We start from the raw sequence: 20262 nt of genomic DNA on the forward strand, positions 1-20262 counted from the left end.
AAGGAAGGAAGGAGGGAGGGAGGGAAGGAAGGAGGGAGGGAGGGAAGGAAGGAAGGAAGGAAGGAAGGGAGGGAGGAAGGGAGGGAGGGAGGAGGGAAGGAAGGGGTTACACAGCCGCATCAAAGGAGCTTCATGTCCATTGCACTCTCCGTGCCCAGCAAGACTACGAAGGGATTTAAATCAAGTGAATTTGTGTAGAGCTCATTAAAATGCAAAGCACTCCAAGGAGCTGGTAAGAGAAACAAATATATTTTAGAAACCCCTAGGCATAATAAGGAAGGAGGGAAGGAAGGAAGGAAGGAGAGAAGGAGGGAGGGAGAGAAGGAAGGAAGGAAGGAGGGACGGAAGGAAGGAAGGAGGGAGGGATGGACGGAAGGAAGGAGGGACGGAAGGAAGGAGGGAAGGAAGGAAGGAAGGAAGGAAGGAATTAGTTTGGAAGTGCAGCATCCTCTGGTTTCTGTTCTGGTTCCTGCAATTTCTCCGGTTCTGAAATTTCTCTAATTAACTACATAAGATTTGAAGGTTAAAGGAAAATTATGCTCAGTCTTGACTGTGATACAGAAAAGTCAACAAACAGACTCCTTAACACTGTTTTGAAATTGTAAAAAAGCAGACTTTTATTACAGTATGCTAGACGCTTGGAGGATTGTTCCTCTAAGTGAGCACACATGTGATTCACACTTCTTGATATTTATTACATATTACCTATTGCATAGTCTTTTGTTTCTACTGCTTAGCTAATGCATTAAACATAAATTATTTCCATAACCCCGCCCCTTGCTGACAGTCCATCATTGGTATTCCAGAGTCTTCAGCAGGGTCTCTAGTGGTCCCTGGTGTCTTCACAGCTGGTGCCCCCAGCGTCAGCTCCTGGACCTGATTTATTGAGCATGCATTTGTCATTTTGTGCTGCTACCCAGCAAAGTGACGCAGCTCCTTCTTCATTCAGTGGAACAATCCGCTTTCCCAGCTTGCAGGCCAAGGACATCCCACTTTGCCTCCTACAGTCTCTATAGAGCTCTAGATGAGGTTTCGGTTACATTATGCCTAGGGGTTTCTAAAATATATTTGTTTCTCTTACCAGCTCCTTGGAGTGCTTTGCATTTTAATGAGCTCTACACAAATTCACTTGATTTAAATCCCTTCGTAGTCTTGCTGGGCACGGAGAGTGCAATGGACATGAAGCTCCTTTGATGTGGCCGTGTAACCCCCTGCAACTCAGGACCGGTGCTTCTTCACACCCAGCAGCAGAGAGGTTACAACCTCCTTCTGTTTTCCTCAACATTTGCTCAAACTCAGAACCAGTGGGAACCAAGCAGGTCCTCTTCATCTGATTTCAACTAGAGAGAAAGAAACTGTAATGAGAGATGCCCCTTTCTGCAGATTGGGCTGAACTTTGTCAAGCTCTAAATGGATGTAAGAAAACAACTTGCAGAGGTGCTGCCAGGCTGCTCCAGCCCCGGGCTGAGCAGCTCGCCCCGGACCACTCTGGTCCCTTCGGCGGGATGTGCCCTGGGGACAGAGGAGCGAGGCCGAGACGGGCAGGAGCAGCCCGGGGCGAGGGAAAGGCCCGTCTCTCTGTGGCTCTGGCGACGTTTCTAGTCAGGCCGTGCACAGACAGCCCGTTGCTATGGCAGCCAGGGGCTTTCCATGGCCGGACCCGCGCGGCGCAGCCCCTGTGGCTATGGTAACGGGTCCTTCACTGAGGGCGGCGCTGAGCGGCGGCGGGGCCGGGCGGGAGTTCGGCGCGGCCGGTGGGTGACGGGCCGGTTACCCCGGTTCCCCCGGGTGGGCAGTGGGAGCCGTTGGAGGTACAGCGGGGGGAAGCTCTCGGCCCCTGGATTCCCCGAGCGCGGCTGTCGGGGCGGGCTCAGGGAGGGGCTGGGCCGGGACTGCTGGGGCTTTCCCGCATCCGCCCTGGGGCGGGCGGGCACGGATCCACGTCGGGGTCGACCTGGTGGGGCAGAGAGGAGCCCACGGGTGAGCCACGGTGGGATCCGCTCTCACCTGTCCCGTGAGTGGCCGGGAGGAGGGGCAGGTCCCGTTGCCAGCGCGTCCCCAGCCAGGGCAGCAGTGGGCGGCAGCGGAGGGCTCAGGGCTCTGACCGCGGAGAGGGAAACAGCCCGAGCCGCAGTGTCCTGCTCCCACATCCCTGTGTGCGCTTTGGGTGGAGAGTGCGGTTACTGCCATGAAAGCAACACTCTGTGCCGTTACTCCTGGGCTGTCTCTGGGCAGGACCTTGGTGAAGGTGCAGGAGACCCACGGCCAACGGGAGGAGATGCTGCGGCAGGAGAAGGAGCAGTGGGTGGCCCAGCTGCTGTGGCAGTGACAGGACACGGCGCAGGAGTGGGCAGAGCTGCTGGTGCAGCACCAGCCACACCTGACTGCGCTGGAGGTGAGAGCGACCCGAGCAGCGCACGCGTGGGGCTGTATCCCCGGTCTCACCAAGGGAAACAAAGAGTGGTTTGAGGAGATGGGGAAAGGAGAAAATCAGAGTCCAGAAGTGCTGGGTTATGGGCAGCTGGGTGGCTTTTGGAATATGAGTCTGGTTTGTAGGTGGACATGGAGAGACCTGGCTGGAGACATCATATCAGAGTGGATGCATTTTAATTTGAAAGGAGCTGGACCCTGTGTTTTCTCTGCCCAAAATTCAGGTGAATGAGTCACCAATGTAGTTTAGGTCAATGAGAAATCTGGTTTTGGAGAAGCCCGTAACCCCGGATGTGTCTGTCACAGATGTGGGTGTCTGTCCCAGATGTGTATGCCTGTCAGTGTGATGCCCCATGACAGACCACCATGGCAGCTCAGCTCCTGGGACCTGGTTGCACACACAGTCATGTGTGCACACACACACCCACACGTAGACACACGCACTCAGATGCATATGCCAGTACACATACACACCCGTATGCACACGCATGTCAACACACACACATTTGCACACACACACTCACATACATGGACGTGTGGGTTCACACACACATACACGCACATACATGTGCACACACACACCTGTGCAAACGTTCTCATAGAATCACAGAATCCCCGGCTGGAAAGGACCACAAGGATCACCTGACCCAACCTTTCTTGGCATGAGCCCGGTCTAGGCGAGCTGGCCCAGCCCCCGGTCCAGCTGAATCTTAAAACTGTCCAATGTTGGGGAATCCACCACTTCTCTGGGGATGTTGTTCCAATGGCTGATTGTACCCATGGTGAAAAATTTCCCTCCTGAGTTGGGATCTTGTAACTTGTACCCATCGTCCCTCGTGTTTTCCATGGGACTCCTTGTACGAAGGGAGTCTCCATCTTTGTAGCCACCCTGGAAACACTGGAACATGGTGCTGAGGTCTCCCTGAACCGCCTTTTCTCCAGTCTGAACAGGCCCAGTTCTCTCAGCCTTTGCTCATATGGTGGCTGCCCAGTCCTTTGATCATGTTTGTGGCCCTTTTTTGGACCCTCTCCAGCCTGTCCAGCCCCAGCAGGCAAATGCTCTGCTGCCCAGCATTTTCCTGTGATGGCTGTGTCACTTGTCACCTCTGTCACTGAGTGCAAGGACAGTGTAAAAATCAGGTGCTTTGGAAAGCTCCACCAGTGTCTGCTGATGCTCATTCTGTCTCATGTGCACCCTGAAAATACACATTGAGGCAGGAAAGCAGATCTGAGGAAGGTCCCAGCCCCGGATCAGCCAGGTGGTGCAATAGCACAGCCTCCTGATGTCATAGTGCGTTTCCATGATGATCCCAGGCTGCCCCAGGGTCACCTGGCCGCTGACACCACAACCTCTCTTGCCAGACCTCTGGCTGCCCTCACTGCTCGCCATGCTCTGTGACGGAGAGACAAAGCAGACGCAGACAAGTTCATCCTCATCCCACTCAACCGCCACGGCAGAGACGGGTGATGTCCTGAGACTCCTCCTTTTCTGCCATAGTTCAGCATCAGTGATGAGCTCCATTGTACCTGAGGGGATTTGCATCCCCAGGCCTTGAACAAATCCAGTGATGGGGAATCCACATCTCTGTGCATCCTGCTCCAGGGTCTCACCACCCTCATCATAAAAAATGTTCTTTTATCAAGAGCATTGGTATTCTCTGGTAGGACAGGACTCACATGGTACACGACCAAGATGTCACCAATGGGTGACTGAGATCCCTTAGAGAACCACTGTCAAAGATTTTAGCAAAAATGGTTTTAATATGATGTTGTAAATGTGTTACTTAAGAAAGCTCAATGGCAAGTTCACTCTATTACTATACAGCACAATCCTTTGAAAAGTGATTCAAAACTCCTAAGGCACAAATCAAAGTACCAAGACACTCCTCTGCTCTTTCCTCAGGCTTTATCAACATCTCCCAGCATGGATTTCATCCCACAGATACAGTTGCAGCTCAGTCTCAGAGCTGCCAACAGAGCCCCAGCATGGCAGAAGGTGGAAGGATTGGGAAAGGGGGCAGACATCCTTCCTGCTCCTCTGAGCAGGCTTTGCAGGGTGCCTGTCTTTGCCCCAGAGGTTTCTTCTCTTCCCATTCCTCTTGCAGGTCTGGGCACCTTCATGTTGCCCAGGATGATGGGCCCCAACCACCGTGCAAACAGCTGCCAGCCCCTGCAATTCCATGAAGTGAAAGTCAGTGGGATCACTACAATGCTGATCTCACCAAGGTGAGCTCTGCCTTTTTGCAACACCAGCTGAAGCTCTTCTGCTCTCCTCATGGCAGGAGAGCTGCAAAGCCTGCGGGATCCTTTCTTAGCACATCCTTTGCTGCAACAGGAGCAAAACCAGAGAGTGCACGTGCCCTCTGGAAGGACCACAGGCTTCTGCCATTCCAGCAGGGAGGGGAGTCTCTGCCTCCACCGCCATCCCTTGCTTTCTAAGTTACAGTTTTGCTGATGCAGCACTCATCAGCTCTTGTGGGAATCTCCATCCTGCTCTGGAATAAGCCTCATCTCTGCTCCTGGTCCTTGCGGGTTGAATTCACTTTACTTGATTATTCACTATGGAGAGCTGGCAGTGGAGATGAAGGGGGAGGAAAAAATCCTCAGAGCTATTCCTGAAACATATTTCAGGCAGAAAAACAAACCCCTTTTTTTCGGGTATTTGCTCTGATCTCCTTAGGATCAGGATTTCACATCCAGGGGCCATCCCAGGGACCTCCGCAGTTAACCAGGACTGCTTATGAATAATCGAAAGTGGCTTGGTGATCACTTCTGCCAGGTCCCTCAGCACCCTTGGGTGAATCCCATCTCACCCTATAGACTTGTGGGTGTCCAAGTGGTGTAACAGATTGCCAGCCATTTCCCCTTGGATTATTTGGGCTTCATTCTGCAGGTCCCTGTCTTCTGGCTCAGGGGCGTGTGTGCTTGGAGCACAACTGGTCTTACTATTAAAGACTGAGGCAAAGAAGGCATTTAGTACCTCACTGTTTCCCTCATCTTCTGTCACGATGTTTCTCTGCACATCCATCAGGGGATGGAGATTCTCCTTAGCCCTCCTTTTGTTGCTGATATATTTTGGTACTCAGGCTCAGCTCTAGCTGGGCTTTGGCATTTCTAGTTTTCTCCCTGCATAACCTCACATCATTCTTGTATTCCTTTTGAGTAGCCTGCCTCTGCTTTCAAAGGTTATAAATTCTCTTTTTAATCCTGAATTCCAGCTGCAGGTCTCTCTTCAGCCAGGCTGGTCTTCTTCCCCACTGGCTTGCCTTCTGGCACATGGGGACAGCTGCTCCTGCACCTCTAAGATCACCTTCTTGAAGAGAGGCCAGCCCTTCTGGACTCCTTTGTCCTTCCAGTTTGCCTCCCAAGGGACTCTGCCAAACAGCTTTCTAAACAAGTCAAAGTCTGCCCTTTGGATGGCCAAGGTAGCAGTTCTGCTTACCACCCTCCTTACTTCTCCAAGAATAGAAAACCCGATCATTTCATGATCACAATACCCAAGGCAACCTCCAACCGACATGTTACCTTCTCTGTTCACAAAGAGGTCCAGTGGTCACCTTCCCTAGGTGGCTCACTAACCAACTGTGTCAGGAATTGTCTTCCATGCACTCCAGGAGCCTCCTAGACTGCTTCCTCTCTGCCGTGTTCTATTTCCAGCAGACATCTGGTAGGTTGAAGTCCCCCGCAAAAACAAGGGCTGGTGATCATGGGACTTCTCCCAGCTGCTTGCAAAATATTTCATCTGCCTCTTCATGCTATTTGGGTGCTCTCTAACAGACCCCCACCAGGGTATCTGCCTCGATATCCTTCTTGATTCTTACCCATAAAAACTCAGTCCTATCATCACCGTTATCAAGCTGTAGCCCAACATCTGGGTGGCAGCATTCACACATCGGATCTCAGTTTGGGTAGCTGCATCAGTAGTGGTGGGGGCCAACCTTGCGGAGGCCATGGCTTTCTACTGGGTGGACACCATACTCCCTGGTTTTGCTGGCAAAGCTTCCCTGCCTTTCCTGCATGCCCTTCCACGTGAACTGCCACACAATCTGCCTTGTCCCGCTCTGCAGCGTTCCTGGTTGCAGTGCTGCCTAAGCTGCTTTTTGTAGGTGTGGTCACCGTTGCCCTGGCAACTCCCAGGTCTCCTCTGTGACTCTCAGGAGAGCTGCTATTTGGTGACACTGCTCTGGCAGTCCACTGCCTCAGGAAAACTCTGCCTGCACCCCAGATCTCCCGCTTTTGCCACGCATTTGGATCAGCTCTGCAGCAGCTCCCCTCAGCACCTGATGAGGTGTTGAGGTGGGTTGTCCATCTCACTTCCTCATATCCTGTCCATGGTCACGCAAGTAAAACCACAGGGTGCATCATGGTGTGTACCCCCTGTATTCGCTCTCTTGAGCAGAAAATTGCTTCCTCCTAATAAATGAGATACTGGTCCATACAGGTGTGGAGCATGACATATCCTCTTTGAATCACTGGAACTACCGGGACAGTTTCTTGGCTATCATGACCAGTAGTTTCACCGCAGGTGAGAGAAAGGAAAAAGAGAGATTTTCTTGGTATTGCTGGAGCTGGCCAGCCAGTTCCTCCATGGTTGGTCCCTCCATCTTTCCAGTTCAGTACTGACAATGACCTGGCATATGATGATGGTGTGCTCCATACAGCCTTAGTTCACATGGGTCGTGTCCACTGGACTTCCTCTGGATCACTGGACAACTGTGCATTGTCCAGGTCACTATAAACCACCTCTAGCATGGCTAGTTCCCTCTGGTACTGGATACCTCTCTCCACAGTAACCCACTTGCCTGGGTTACATATATTATCTTCCTTGAAGGCACACCTTTCCTTTATGCCTGACAGGAGTCGCCTCCGGAGGCTGAGGGCTTGTGTCCCTTTTTCGACTGCCTTGTCAATACCTCCTTCCCTAGAAAGGCATCCCAGCTGCCTGGCTTCCCTGCCCTCCAGTTCCAGGTTATTGGCCCTGTTGTTGCAGCATTGAAGCAATCAAGTGAGCATGTGCTCACCTAGATGATGGCTGAAATATTGTCATATGTCTCACATCTCATTCAGGCACAGAGATCAGGAGGTTACTATCTCCTTCTTCCTCCCCTTCTCATGATGGCTCTGCTTTTTTGTCATCCCTTACTAAATGAGCTGACTTTTGCTTCAAAGCTTTCTTTTTTATAGGGGCAACTGATATCAGGATGGATTGGTCCTCTTGCCCACCTGCAGTGTCTGCCTCCTGGGGTTTGAGTAGCAGCACTGCCAGTCATGGGGGTTGGAGTAGCCACAGTGCTTGTTGCATTGTCATCAGATCCAGAGACCTTCTTATCTCTTTGGGGGTACTAATAGTGTTTGTTCATCAGGGCTTGGTAGGCATGGTCCAGGCCCCAACACATTGCAGTGATCTGTGTCTCCCTGGAATTGCCAGGGTGACAGTGCATCTCTTCCGAATATTCAACTAGTTTGACAGGATACTGCACTTGTTCAGGGGTGCAGTTCGAAAACACTGGAGGTGCCCACCATCCTTGGCATTTGCTGGTGCTGTTCCACACACTCTGCCACTCGCAACTATCCAGCATCAGGGCAGATCTCTGGACGGTATTCTTAAACTGCTTGCTAACATTTGCCAAAACAATATTCCCAAGAGATACAAACAGAAGTATTTTAACTACCCAAGGATGTTGAAGGTAGTGATAATTAATTGTAATGCAGGAGGAGACATCACAGAAGAAGGTAGGAAAGGTGCCATTCTGTATTTCCTCCATAAAAAACTTCTCAGACGAAGCCCAGTTACTAATTGTCTCTACAAGATGGTGCCTGATGTACAGTAATGGATTCAGTACAAAGCTCATATGCCAGATTAAGCTCAAGGTCAGTCTTCTGATAACACAATCACTTGCTGACTCCTCCTCCCCAAGTGGGATGGGAGAGAGAATTGAAAAAACCTAATGGATTGAGATAAGAATAGTTTAGTAGAACAGTAAAAGAAGATAAAACAATAATAATGATCATAATAACAATAGTAATAATATCAAATAATAATAGAATATACAAAACAAGTGATATGGAATGCTATTGCTTAGTGCCTATGACACCAATAGCCCATTTGTTCACAAGCAGCTGAATTTCCTCTGAGCCAGCTCCAGTTTATATACTGAGCATGACATCATATGGTAAGGAATAATCCTTTGGCCATCTTGGGTCAGCTGTCCCAGCTTTGCTCCCCCCAGCTTCTTGTGCACCTGGTAGATCATGGGAAGGCAAGAAGTCTTTGAGTAACCACTAACAACCAAAACATCAGTGTATTATCCTTATTCTTCTCATACCAAATCCTATACACAGCTACTAGAAAGAAAATTAACTCTATCTCAGCTGAAGCCAGGAAAGTATCCACAATTAAACAAGGTCTCTGTTCTCCCAGAGGAGGTCATGGGTACCCAGCAAGATGATGAAAAGGAAACTGGAGGATGATTAACACCTCCTTCAGTAAAAGTGCATAGATGGTTCAATGTGTGCACTGGAGAACACTCCGAATCATGAGAAATGCTCTGAGCCCTTTCCACAGCCTTAGACCCCTGTGAAGAAGCTCGGTGACAGTGCAGCCCATCCGGTTGCATCTGCATCCCTCACTGAGCAGCACAGCCAGTGTGGAGTCACCCCATGGTCCTGTAGCCAACTGGCTCTGCAGAGCATTACTGCCAGGTTGGGCCCTGTGGGGAGCACAGGGAAGGGACCAGGAGCACCAGGCCAGACCAGAGGAGGGATAGGGGGAGATAGACAGGAGCTGACCTGGACTGGCAGTTGCCTTGGAGAGAAGAATGCTGGTGTTCTACTACTCCAAGATAATACCCAGAGTTTAGGGTGCAGAGCCAGAAGTCGTTGCTGTGCTTGTGTTTCACCAAGTCTGGGAAGTGGCTGGAGAAAGATTGGTGTCTGTCACTTGCCATCTCTTAGTGCCATCGTCCCTCCTGAAGGGTGGTGTGGAAAGGAAGTCTGGGACCCTGTGTCTTCACTGAAGATAGTGTTCACCCAGAAGCCACATCATTTTGCTCTGGTACTTCAGTCCTAGTGCCCAGTACGTCCTTATGACAACCTTCCCCACATCATCTGTCACCCTTACCCCAAAATTCACTCTAAGACAAGGCTCCTCAGATGGGGCTGAGCTGGAGAACTGGGTTCCAGCTGTGACCGCAGCAAGGACAAGGCCTCTCTTGGGGCTGGCAGCCTCCTGTGATCCCCACCAGAAAAGGCAGCATGCAGAGGAAAACTTAGGAAACTGTAGATCATCCCCATGCCCACCAGAGGTTCTTAGGAAGAGTCACTCAGTCTCAATATCCAGCCCTTCTTGTTGCTTCATGAACAGGAAGGAGAAATTGCACTGGACCCTCATTCCAGACCCAATCTGCTCCACCCCAGACAGACAGTGCTTTCCCTCTTGTCACTGTAATGGTTCCAGGGACCCAAGAGACACCTGGTGGGGAGGTGTTTGGTAGGCAGTGCCAGCCCAGTGCTCCCAGCAGCTCCTCTGCAGCTAGACCAGCTTTCCATGGTCAGAAGAGGACTCACTGCTGCTCATGGGGTCAGGGGGGGTCTCTTGGGAGGCTGCAGCCACTGGCAGTGGCTGCTGGGAACTCCCAGACTGAGGGCTGAGATTTGGTGGCCTTCACCACTCCTCATGGTACCTCCTGCTGGGCTTTGTGCTGCTGGTCACAACCCTCTGAGTCTGGCTGTTCCGTCAGTTCTCAGTGGTGCTAAATAGGAATATGCCCATGAGCACATTGGGCTGCACTGGGAGGAGCGTGGCCAACCAGACAAGGGCACTTATTGTCCATCTTGACTCAGCGCTGGTGTGGTCACATCTGGAGTGGTGTGTTCCATTGTGAGGCTCCTCATTCTGGAGAAATAAAGAAGAGCTGTCACATGGCCAGAAGAAGGAAGTCTGCCAAGACAGAATTGGAGTCATGTGTAGAGAGACTGAGAGACCCCAGCTTCTTTAACCTCATGAAGTGGAGGCTGAGTGAACATGCTGGTTTAACTGAAACTGAGTTAATTTCTATGCAGGTAGGATCTTTTCTCCTTCATAGCTAGCATGACCTTTTGATTAGACTTACTATGAGAGTAATGAGATAACACTGCTTATTTCTTGGGATAGAGTTAATATTTTCTTCCAGTAGCTTTCCAGTGTTTGGGATTTGGTGTGAAAGGAATTTAAGAACTCACAGATATCTTGGCTGCTTTCAGGAAAACCAATGACTTCTTCAGAGTTCAGCTGCAGGTGCAAATTTGTAAGAGGGGCCACACACAGGACAACACCTTGATTGACATCCAGGTTGATCAATGAAATATTCCCCACCATTAGTGTCATGCTCGGTATAAAGCTGGAGGTGACTTTTCTGGCTAGTTACTCCGGCTAGTTTGGGTTTTCCAGCTCATTCAGTTAGTTCCATTTGGAAGTTCCATTCCATTGGAAGTTTAGTGTTGGTTCATCCTTCTGCTATTCTGTTTTGCAGTTGGCACTTGGGCCTTTCTGCCATTTGACTTTTTGCTTTTTCTTCCTGCAGTTGTCTGCTCAAGACAAGGGTGTTCCCTTCTCTGGGACTGTCTGTTTGGTACGACGAGTTACATGAGGGAAGGCACTGTGTATTATTTATATGATTTTACATATAAATTATAAGTAGTAATAGAATATTATTTTTGTTGTCTTATTAAACTCTTTTTTCTCAACCCATGAGATTCTCCCTTCCCTTTCAGTACTCTCCCTTATCTTACTTGGGGAAAGGAGAGAGTATGTGAGTGGCAATTGTGGTCTTAGTTCCTGGCTGGGGTTAAATGATGGCCGGGAATAATAGTAGTAGCTCTTGAGGGTTTCAAAATCACTTTCCATCGAAACAGCATAAGAAAGGAGAACCATCAGAAATTGCAGCTCTGGAGGTCCGGAGTGGACCTCAGGACAAAGCAGTGTCATTCTGAGTGTAATGCTGTGGTTGTTCAGAGGGAGTTTGGATCAGCCCTTGGCTTTGTGTTTCAAGGAACAGCTGGTGAGGATGGAGAGACAGCAGCACAGGTGGGGACATACTGTGGGGAGAACAGGGTGGGGAAGCACATTGGGTGTCTGCAGCCTGCAGGGAAACAGCCACAGGCCTGGGACAGTGCAGGATGGACTGTGGTGGAGATGGCCAAGGGTACTGGCAAGGCTGGATGCCACTGAAAGGCCCAAGGTCTTTGTCTCTTTGGCTCTGGCTGATGTCCCTGCCTAAGAGAAGGCCTAAGAGAAGACACATCGTTTTCATGACCTTGGGGCCTAATTGTCTCCTTGTGCCCTCCAGGGAGACCAGGAGGTGTCACACCATTGTCCTTCACTTGGCATCGCACTCCCCACATCCCCAGCAAGAGCCCCGAGACACACACGAGGGACAGGATCTCCCTTCCTAGGGGTGAGGGTTCAAGGCTTGGCCATTGTCCTTCATCAAACAAAACAAGGGTTTTCTCAGCATCAGAGCTGCTGCACTTTGCCTTTGCCTGATGCAATCACAGCCTCCAATTATCTGCTCTAACAAGTCCCTGGGGAGGCTTTGTCAGTAATGGCCTCAGTGGGGCCCATTAATGCTTCAAGGAACTTTGGACTTTGCTTCTGACTTCTTCAGTCTCTTCTTGGTATCTGAGGTTCATGGACTCAGCACCAAATACGCCATGGGGCTCGTTAAAATACAGAAAGCCCTAACAAGCCATGTCTCTCCCCATGATTTTATTCAAGTCTTCAAGACTTGTGTACAACTAATTTGAGAGGTTTCAGTGGGATACTTAATGATGAAGTTTTCAAAGATTTCAACAGGGGGGGATTTTTCTTTCAGGAATATTTTCTATCATTTTTCAGTTTGTAGAAGAAGTAATATCAGCGTTCTACAGTGGACATTGAGCCAGAGGGTCTTCTGAAGACATCTGAATGGGGAGGAGACCAGTCCCTTGAAGTCAGACACTGTATGGACAACCTTGCTCTTCACCCCCCCCAGTCCCACAAGTCCCCTCATCAGCCACCTGGGACTTGCATCACTTTTCCTCACATCAGACTTCTTCACTGAGATCTGCAGCTGGATGGTGCAGCTCCTGTACACCAGCTCCCACCTTCTCTCCTTAGAGACCTGGCTGGGCACAAGCACTGAAAGGTTTCTGTTCAATGCCAACAAAGAAAACATAAACAGTACACAACTAAATAAGCAGTAAACCACTTTCCTTAACTGTATATCTAAGCTGGGTTTACCCCGCAAAGACTTAAAGCATAAAGAGAAGATCGTTTCGTGTGTTGCACAGAGCCCGTGCCCCCAAAACCTTCCCTGCCCAGGACTTCTCAGTGTTTTCCCAGAGAGAGTCACGCTGATCTGTTGACCTCTTTGCTGGTTAGGATGTTGTTTTAGATGGTCACCTGCAGCACTGGAGGATTCATGCCCCATAAACATCTGCCCTACTCCAGTCAGAAACAGGGTCCAACATCATCATAGGATAAGAGAACTGAGGTTGGAAAGGACATCAGGAAGTCTGCAGTCCAACCTGTCAGATGGACCAAGTTGTTCAAGGCTTGGTTGAGTCTGAGCTCGAAAACCCCCATGAACAGAGACTGCAAACCCTCTCTGAGTTCCTGGCTGAGTACGTGGGGGAAAAGTTTTCCATATGTCGTGGCTGAAACTCTCTTCTTTCACCTTCCAACCATTTTCTGTTGTACCTCTACCATGCACCATGGATAAGAACCTGGCTCTGCGTTCTCCATCACCTCCTCATTGGTACTGACAGGCTGTGATGAGGTCCCCGTCAACTTTCCTGTCTCTGGGCTGGACAAGCCCGGCTCCCTCAGCCTCTCCTCACAGGGAAACTGCTCCAGTCCCTCACTGCCCTGAGGGCCCTTTGCTAAACCCGCTCCAGCTTGCCAATATCTTTCCTGAATTGGGATCCGAAGTCTGGGTGGAGTAGTCCAGAGAATCTGCTCCCTTGATCTCCTGGTGGCACAGCCCAGGGTGCTCCTGGCCTCCCTTGCACCAGGGCACACGCTGCCTCCTGTCCAGCTCCCTGCCCACCCAGACCTTTCCCACAGGGCTGCTCCCAGCCAGGCAGCCCCGGCCTGTGCCACTGCCAGGGTGAGTCCCCTGCAGGGGCAGACACTGGTGTTAGTCCTGCTGGGGTTTCCTGAGGTTCCTGCCAAAGATGTGTTTTCCTCGAAGCCCTTCACTGAGCACAGAGGCCTGGGAGGGTGTTTCAGTAAAGACCCAGGCACAGCAGGCATTGAGTCCCTCAGCACCAGCATCACACTCTGCTGTTATTAAATTCCCCTCAGCAGCAGCCCCGCATTTCCCTTGTTCAGCCTTGGTCTCTAACACAGATCTTGAAGCTCTTGGTTTGCTCCTTAGCTTTTCCTTTCCCAAAGTCACCCCTGCACAGCAAACGCAATGTACATAAACTCCATATCTCTACCTGTCCTTGCTGTCACCCCTGGTAGCTGCTTCATGGCCCCTGTCTGCACCTTGTGCTGTGACAGCCCAGACCTGCTGCCCCACAGATGGTCCCACAGCCCCACAGTGCAGGCTCAGCACAGGACAGAGTGCATTTGGGGTGGGGAATGGTCTTCCGATGTGATGCCCACAGCAGTCCTTGGTGCTTTGTCACCCATTGCCTTCCTGTTGTGCAGCCTCTCCAAGCTCCTGGAGAGGCCGTGTCACCTGTGGGGTCACAGACAGCCCTGCTCCAGGGTCTGCAAGGGTCTGGGCCAGGAGAGAGGCTGGGCAGGGCTGGCCATTCCCTGAGACAGGCCCTGAGCCCAGCAGGAGGATGGAGATGGCCTCACAGGGAACCTCACCCGTAAACCTGGGATGAGCGGCCAGTGCTGGAAATGGCCCATGAGAGATGGCCAGTGGTTGGGTGGTGCCTAAGGCCCTGGGCCACCTTCCTGGTCTGTCCATGCCACCACGGGCACAGAGCAGCCTCCTCTCTCCTGCACCTGCATGTCTTTGATCCCTTCGACAAGCCCTGGCTCTGCACCACAGACCCTGGTGTGCATCTTCACCCTGCATAGCCCTGCAGCACGATACACAGGCTGATGTGTGTGAGCTCCCTCGAGGCTCTGCCACCTTCCCTGCCCTCTCTCTACCCCCAATGCCCTCTCCCCAGCAAAGCCCAGTCAGGGCTGGTCCCACATCAATTCCCAGTGCAGGTGCTCTGGGCAGTCACCCCACAGCCTCTGCCCCTCTGAAGGGCACAGCAGCTCCTGGGGCTCAGAGAGGGGTCACCCCATAGGTGGGTGAACATGCATTGCAAAAGGAAAAGGAGGCACCCTGTGTCCTTTGCTCTCCTCTCCACATGATCCTGAGAGGTCTGCACACCCTCATGCCATCCCGTCTCTGCAGGCCAGCACAAAAGCCCTGGCCCTTGAGGTCCTTAAGAGCTCTTACTGCTCCAGACACAGAGCAGCCTTCCCAAAGCTGGTGCAGCCAGAAAGCTCTTTTCATTTCCCATTCATCCCTGACACAATGAGGATAGATATCAGACAAAAAAAAAAAAAATTTGTGGCAGGTCCATTTGTTTCATTTTAATACAATGAGAGACTCCCCATTTACACATTTTCTGGGTCACACTACGTGGGTGGATACTTAAGCAGGAAGGGATGAACAGTGACATTTCGTGGAAGACACCAATAGTGCAAGTGAAAAAACAACAAAAAAAATGTAAAGAAGGCAGACTTGGCCTGTCGTGACATACACTGGGAGCCGTTTGCAGGCAGAATCAGGCAGTCTATGGCTGCTGAAAACATCTAGTCATCAGCTTCCTCAGTGCATCTTTGAGCTCCTGGATCCTCATGCTGTAGATGAGGGAGTTCAATGTTGGAGGTACATACGGGGACAGAAATGCCATCACCAGATTCAGGGATGGGGAGGAGATGGTTGGGGGCTTCAGGCAGGCAAATGCACCAGTGCTGACAAACAAGGAGACCACGGGAAAAAAAAAAAAAAAAGACCTGGCTAACACATCCTGTGTAGGAGATGGCCCTGGTGTCCCACAGGCCATGGACTGGGGGACAGTGGCCCAGATTGAGGAGTGAGAGGCTGAGGAGGAAGAAGTACATGGGGGTGTGCATGTGCTGGTCACAGGCTATGGTGATGATGATGAGGCCGTTGCCCAGGAGGGCAGCCAGGTAGATGCCCAGGAAGAGCCAGAAGTGCAAGAGCTGCAGTTCCCGTGTGTCTGTGAATGCCAGGAGGAGGAACTGGGTGATGGAGCTGCTGTTGGACATTTGCTACCTCTGAGCATGGGGACTGTCCAAAGAGAAAAAGGTTAAGCTAGGTAAGGTTAATTTGAGCAAAATACCTTCAATATCTCATAGAAATCCCCAAACTGCCTTTCTTTCAAAAAGACTTTTGGCAAAGCACTTTTCATGAGCTCTGCTTTGGTCTGATTGATGGTGTCACTGGGAGCAGGAGCTCTGCTGTAGGCTCTGCAGGAGTCAGTCCTGCCCCACAGCAATAGGTAAACAGGAACATAGGGTGATCTCACATTAAATTCTCCTGTGATATTTAAGAGGTTTTCGGCATTGTCACTCCCAGTTCACCCTACTGCAGAGCAAATCTGAGGGGATTTTTTTTTTTTTTTTTTACTTCTCATTTGTGTTGCCCTGAACCTGCAGATTAGGGGAGGACTTGGACACTTTACTCCCATGGATACCTCTGCATGGCGGGACTCACAGAACTGGTCTCTGAACTGCAGCTTAACCCAAACCCCATCCCAGAAGTTCCAGGGTTAAGAACAAGGTGAGCAAAGACAGGAGAGGAAAAAGGGACAAATGCCACAGAGCTGTTGCTGATTGAGCCAGGAGACAGACAGACAGTTGGGTGTTTAGTAATTTCTCCTTTTGAGTGGTGAGGCTGATGAGCACCCATAGCCTTAAGAGAAGAGGTGGGAGAGGGCACCAGGAGATTACTCCATGTTAGGTATCTGCACTGCAGGGGGGCAGGGAGGTTCCCAAACCACCATCCCATGGCATTTGTGGGAGAACGTCTTTCTCCATCCTTGCATATTTCTCTGCTGCCTGGAGCTTATCCCTGCCAAGAGTTATTTCTCTGTCCCTCTGTCTCTTCCCTTTTCTGTGCTCACAGAGCCCACCTCATTCACTGTGTGCTCAGCTCTGCCCTGCAGACACCCCTGTCACTGGGGCACTGCCCAGGGGCAGCTCTGTGTGTGCAGGGGCTCAGGAGCAGCTCTGACAAGTCCTAACAAGAACTGGGAACTCAGTGTCTTTCAAGAACAGAGAAGTAAATTCCCATCTCCTGCTGCCCACCCAGCCAACCAAGAGTGGAATAAGGAAAGCAGACTCCTTCCCTTTCATCTGTTCCTGCCTTCAGAAAGAACCTCTGCATTTGCTGTCAGGGTGATCTGGAACTCTGAGCAGCCCTGTACCACACAGCACCCTCTCAACCCCAGAAGCACCCTTCCTGCCCTGCCAGAGGTTTCTCCTTCCACCCACAGCTTCTCCCCACAGCCCATTGGGGAAATTCCCGGGCAGGCTGAGCGCTGACCCTGGCAGGTGGCAGAGTCCCTGCCCAGCACACAGCCCAGGGGTGCAGGGACCCTGCTCTGCAGGACAGCCCTGGGCACCCCTGCGTGCTCACCCCTGCAGGCACCCTCATCAGAAGGTGTCGTCGTGTCCTGTCGCTCTGACAGTGCAGTGGGTAAGCCCTGCTCTGGAGCATGTTCTTCTCTGCAACAGAGATACTGTGAGAGAAACCTGACAGATCCTGTAAACTGTGGGATGTACCAGCTTTAGGAGATCCCTCCAGAAACCACATCTGCATTGTCCTACAACCAGAGACTTTCCATGTTAACACTGTGAACATTTGTCTCTCAGTGAGCTGTCAGCATCCTCCCACTCCACGTTGCCTCTAACCTCTCTCTGCCTGTCTCCTCTGCCCTCGGTGCTGCAGGCAGAGCCCTCAGCCCTGCTGCATTTGCAGAGGAGCTGCTGCTGGGCAGAGCTGTCTCTGCAGCGCTGCCACTTGCCATGAGCTGTGACATGGATGGAATAAACTGCCATGGCAGTGTGACAGAAGTTACTTCATCTCATCTTCAAGGACAGCAGCCTCCAAGCACAGCAACAGTCCAGACTGAAACTCAGTCTAAACCTGTAATGCAATTCAAGGGCACAATAAGGAGCTGTTATTACTTCAGGAAGAATTAAAGAAGGAACAAAGACACTGTGTGATCAGTGCTGAATTTAGTAAGTGATAGAGGTGAGAATCTCTGTGTCCTCTTGTCCTTCGTCTTCACCATCAAGGTCTCCCAGGCCTCTGTGACTCGAGGAAGGAATCTGGAGGAGAACAACCAGCAGTGGATGGGGATCAAGTCAGGGGTCACTTGAACTAACACAATCCTTTCCAGTCTATGGGACAGGAGGAGAAGCATCCCACAGAGCTCAGAGACAGCAGGACGATGTCACAGTGAGGCCACTCTCCACCATCTTTGAAAGCTCATGGAGACTGGGGCAACTCCATGACTACTGTCAGCACTCACACGTTGCATGCATTTTTCAAAAATGGCCAATGAATGTGCAGGGGAACTAAGGGCTGTGTCCCAGAGCGTGTCCACCGGGACCCCATTTCTGGGTGTCTGGAAGAGAAGGTGAAGGGGTTTACCCAGGGCAGGTTGTGCCTGTCCATCCTCTTTGCTTTCTGTGAGGAAAGAACAGGGTTGTGGATGTGGGCAGAGCAGTGGTGGTCTGTTACCTGGAAGACAGGAAGGCACTCAGTGTCATTCCCCACAACATTCTTGTGTCCAAGGGAGGATATTATGGTCTGTATCGATGTCTAAGTAATGGTTAAAAAACAAGCAGGATAGTTTGGGTTAGAAGAATACCAGATAAAGGGAGAAACTTTTCAATCATGAGCATAGTCGGGTACTGGGAGCTGTTTCCCATGGAGTGTGCACCCACTCTATCCCAGAAAGCGACTAAGATGTGCTTGGATAAAGCCCTGAGTAATCTGGTCTGACCCTGCTTTGAGCAGGAGATTGGTCAAGAAACCTCCCAAGGCCTCTTTGAGTCTGAATGATGCTGTCCTTCCTTCCCCTTCATGTTTTCAAATTAGGGAGAGCTCTCACGTTCTCCCTGACTACAGAAATAATTTGCATCAAGTACAGGACCGCTTTACAAGTACCTCCAAACCGTCCTGACCACATGTTTTCCATCCCTTTTCATTTCCCCCGCCCCAAGTTCTTTTTTGCTATGCTAATACTATTCCAAAAAGAACAGCCCACCTTGTTCATCCTGTCAGAGCAGGTTGCTCAGTAGATGTCAGCATCCATGTACAGAGTCTGCACATCAGCGAGGCATCAAAGCCACCATTACAGAAATGGAGACAAGCCTCTTGACCAGCTCCTTGAACCCAGGAATCAGCACACCTTGTCTCCTGAGATTGCCAAGAACACCTAAACTCTAAGTGCAGAGCAGAGTGAGTCCTCGTTGGGTATCCTGGCTTGTCTCCTGACACATGTGGTGCTTCAGGCTGTGAAGAGAATCAAAAACAACTTTTTGACTGGAGTAGTTTTGTTTTACATTGCTGTCCCACAGGGCACCTGAAAGGAGCACAGAACTCCAGACTCTGCTGCACTGTTGGGACTTCAGAGACTGGAAATGCAGGTAACAGTGTTTGTCAGCGTGCATCACGTAAATATTCTGGCTTCCTTTGTGCCTTTGCACCAACCTGGGATCTGTTCTATGGCATTATTTGGCTAAAAGAAAAACAACAACTCCCCTATGCCACACCTCTCTCAAGCCAGGGGAAAAAACAAAAAAACAAAAAAAAGCCCAACCAAACAAACAAACAAGAAAACCCACCACACACACACACACAAAAAACCCAGAAACCAAAGAAACAAACAAACAAAAAAACCGAAAACAACAACAACAACAAAAACACCCAATGACAAGAAAACACACACACAAAAAAACAAGCACAAATAAAACCCAAAAAAACCTGAGAATCGTAGAATCGTAGAATCACAGAATCATTTAGGTTGGAAAAAACCCTTCTGATCGTCAAGTCCAACCAGAAACCTAACTCTGCCAAGTCCACCATGAAACCATATCCGTAAGTGCAGCATCTACATGTCTTTTAAATAACCCCAGGGATGGAAGCTCAAATCCTAGGCTGGTGGGACAACAATGGTTGCAGTTAGACATGAGACGCTTCTCATGTCTATGATTTCAGACCTTGTTGGCTCAATTTCTCACACCCCTCATTGACAGGATGTTGCAGAGATGGGAGCACGCTTTAATTTCCCAAATCTGAGGGCGGTGCCCAAACCATCCTTCCTGTGGCTTCTGGCATCTCATCTCTTGAGATGAAAAGCTGGTGGGCCTTCTGTGGATAATCATGTTAAAATGTATCTATAGTCCCTAAAGTCTTTGGATAATTTCTCTAAGAGTATCAGTGTGTGGGAAAAAAAAAAAGAAAAAAGAAAAAAAGGAGGTTTAATATGCTCATGTATAAATGCCTGAAACATAGCACTCTGCATCTGTGGTAGCCTTTCTGGCAATGACAATTAAATAGGTATTTGCACTATAAGTCATGATGCTTCCTCCACAAGTACATATCTAAGTGGTTCAGATGAAGTGTGGTCTTGCAAATGTTACTGTTTTTCTCCCCAGGTGCATGGACACTGCTGGTTCTCCTCTCTAGAGAGTGACAAAGGCTGGTTCCCCTTCTATGAACAGACTCCTTGCCAGAAAGACACAGACACAGGGGTAACTCATCAGGTCATTATGGCATTTCACTTGGCATCAGTTCTGATATATTTGGTACT

At 50.3% G+C, this 20262-nt stretch overlaps 1 long non-coding RNA gene across 3 annotated transcripts; it reads left to right on the forward strand.

Moving 5' to 3' along the window:
* Nucleotides 1-103: 103 nt before the first annotated feature.
* On the forward strand, nucleotides 104-19542 carry LOC135576023 (uncharacterized). 3 transcript variants are annotated; one of them, XR_010467553.1, is made up of 4 exons: nucleotides 104-1811; nucleotides 2236-2395; nucleotides 4536-4656; nucleotides 12305-19542. It is a non-coding gene; the product is annotated as an uncharacterized LOC135576023 (long non-coding RNA). The 3 variants fall into 3 exon arrangements; XR_010467554.1 differs by lacking the exon at nucleotides 12305-19542 and adding an exon at nucleotides 10992-11158 and having other exon boundaries at nucleotides 104-1754; XR_010467552.1 differs by having other exon boundaries at nucleotides 107-1754.
* Nucleotides 19543-20262: the final 720 nt, after the last annotated feature.

This window comes from Columba livia, chromosome 22, assembly GCF_036013475.1.
Source record: "Columba livia isolate bColLiv1 breed racing homer chromosome 22, bColLiv1.pat.W.v2, whole genome shotgun sequence".
Classification (NCBI taxonomy): Eukaryota; Metazoa; Chordata; class Aves; order Columbiformes; family Columbidae; genus Columba; species Columba livia.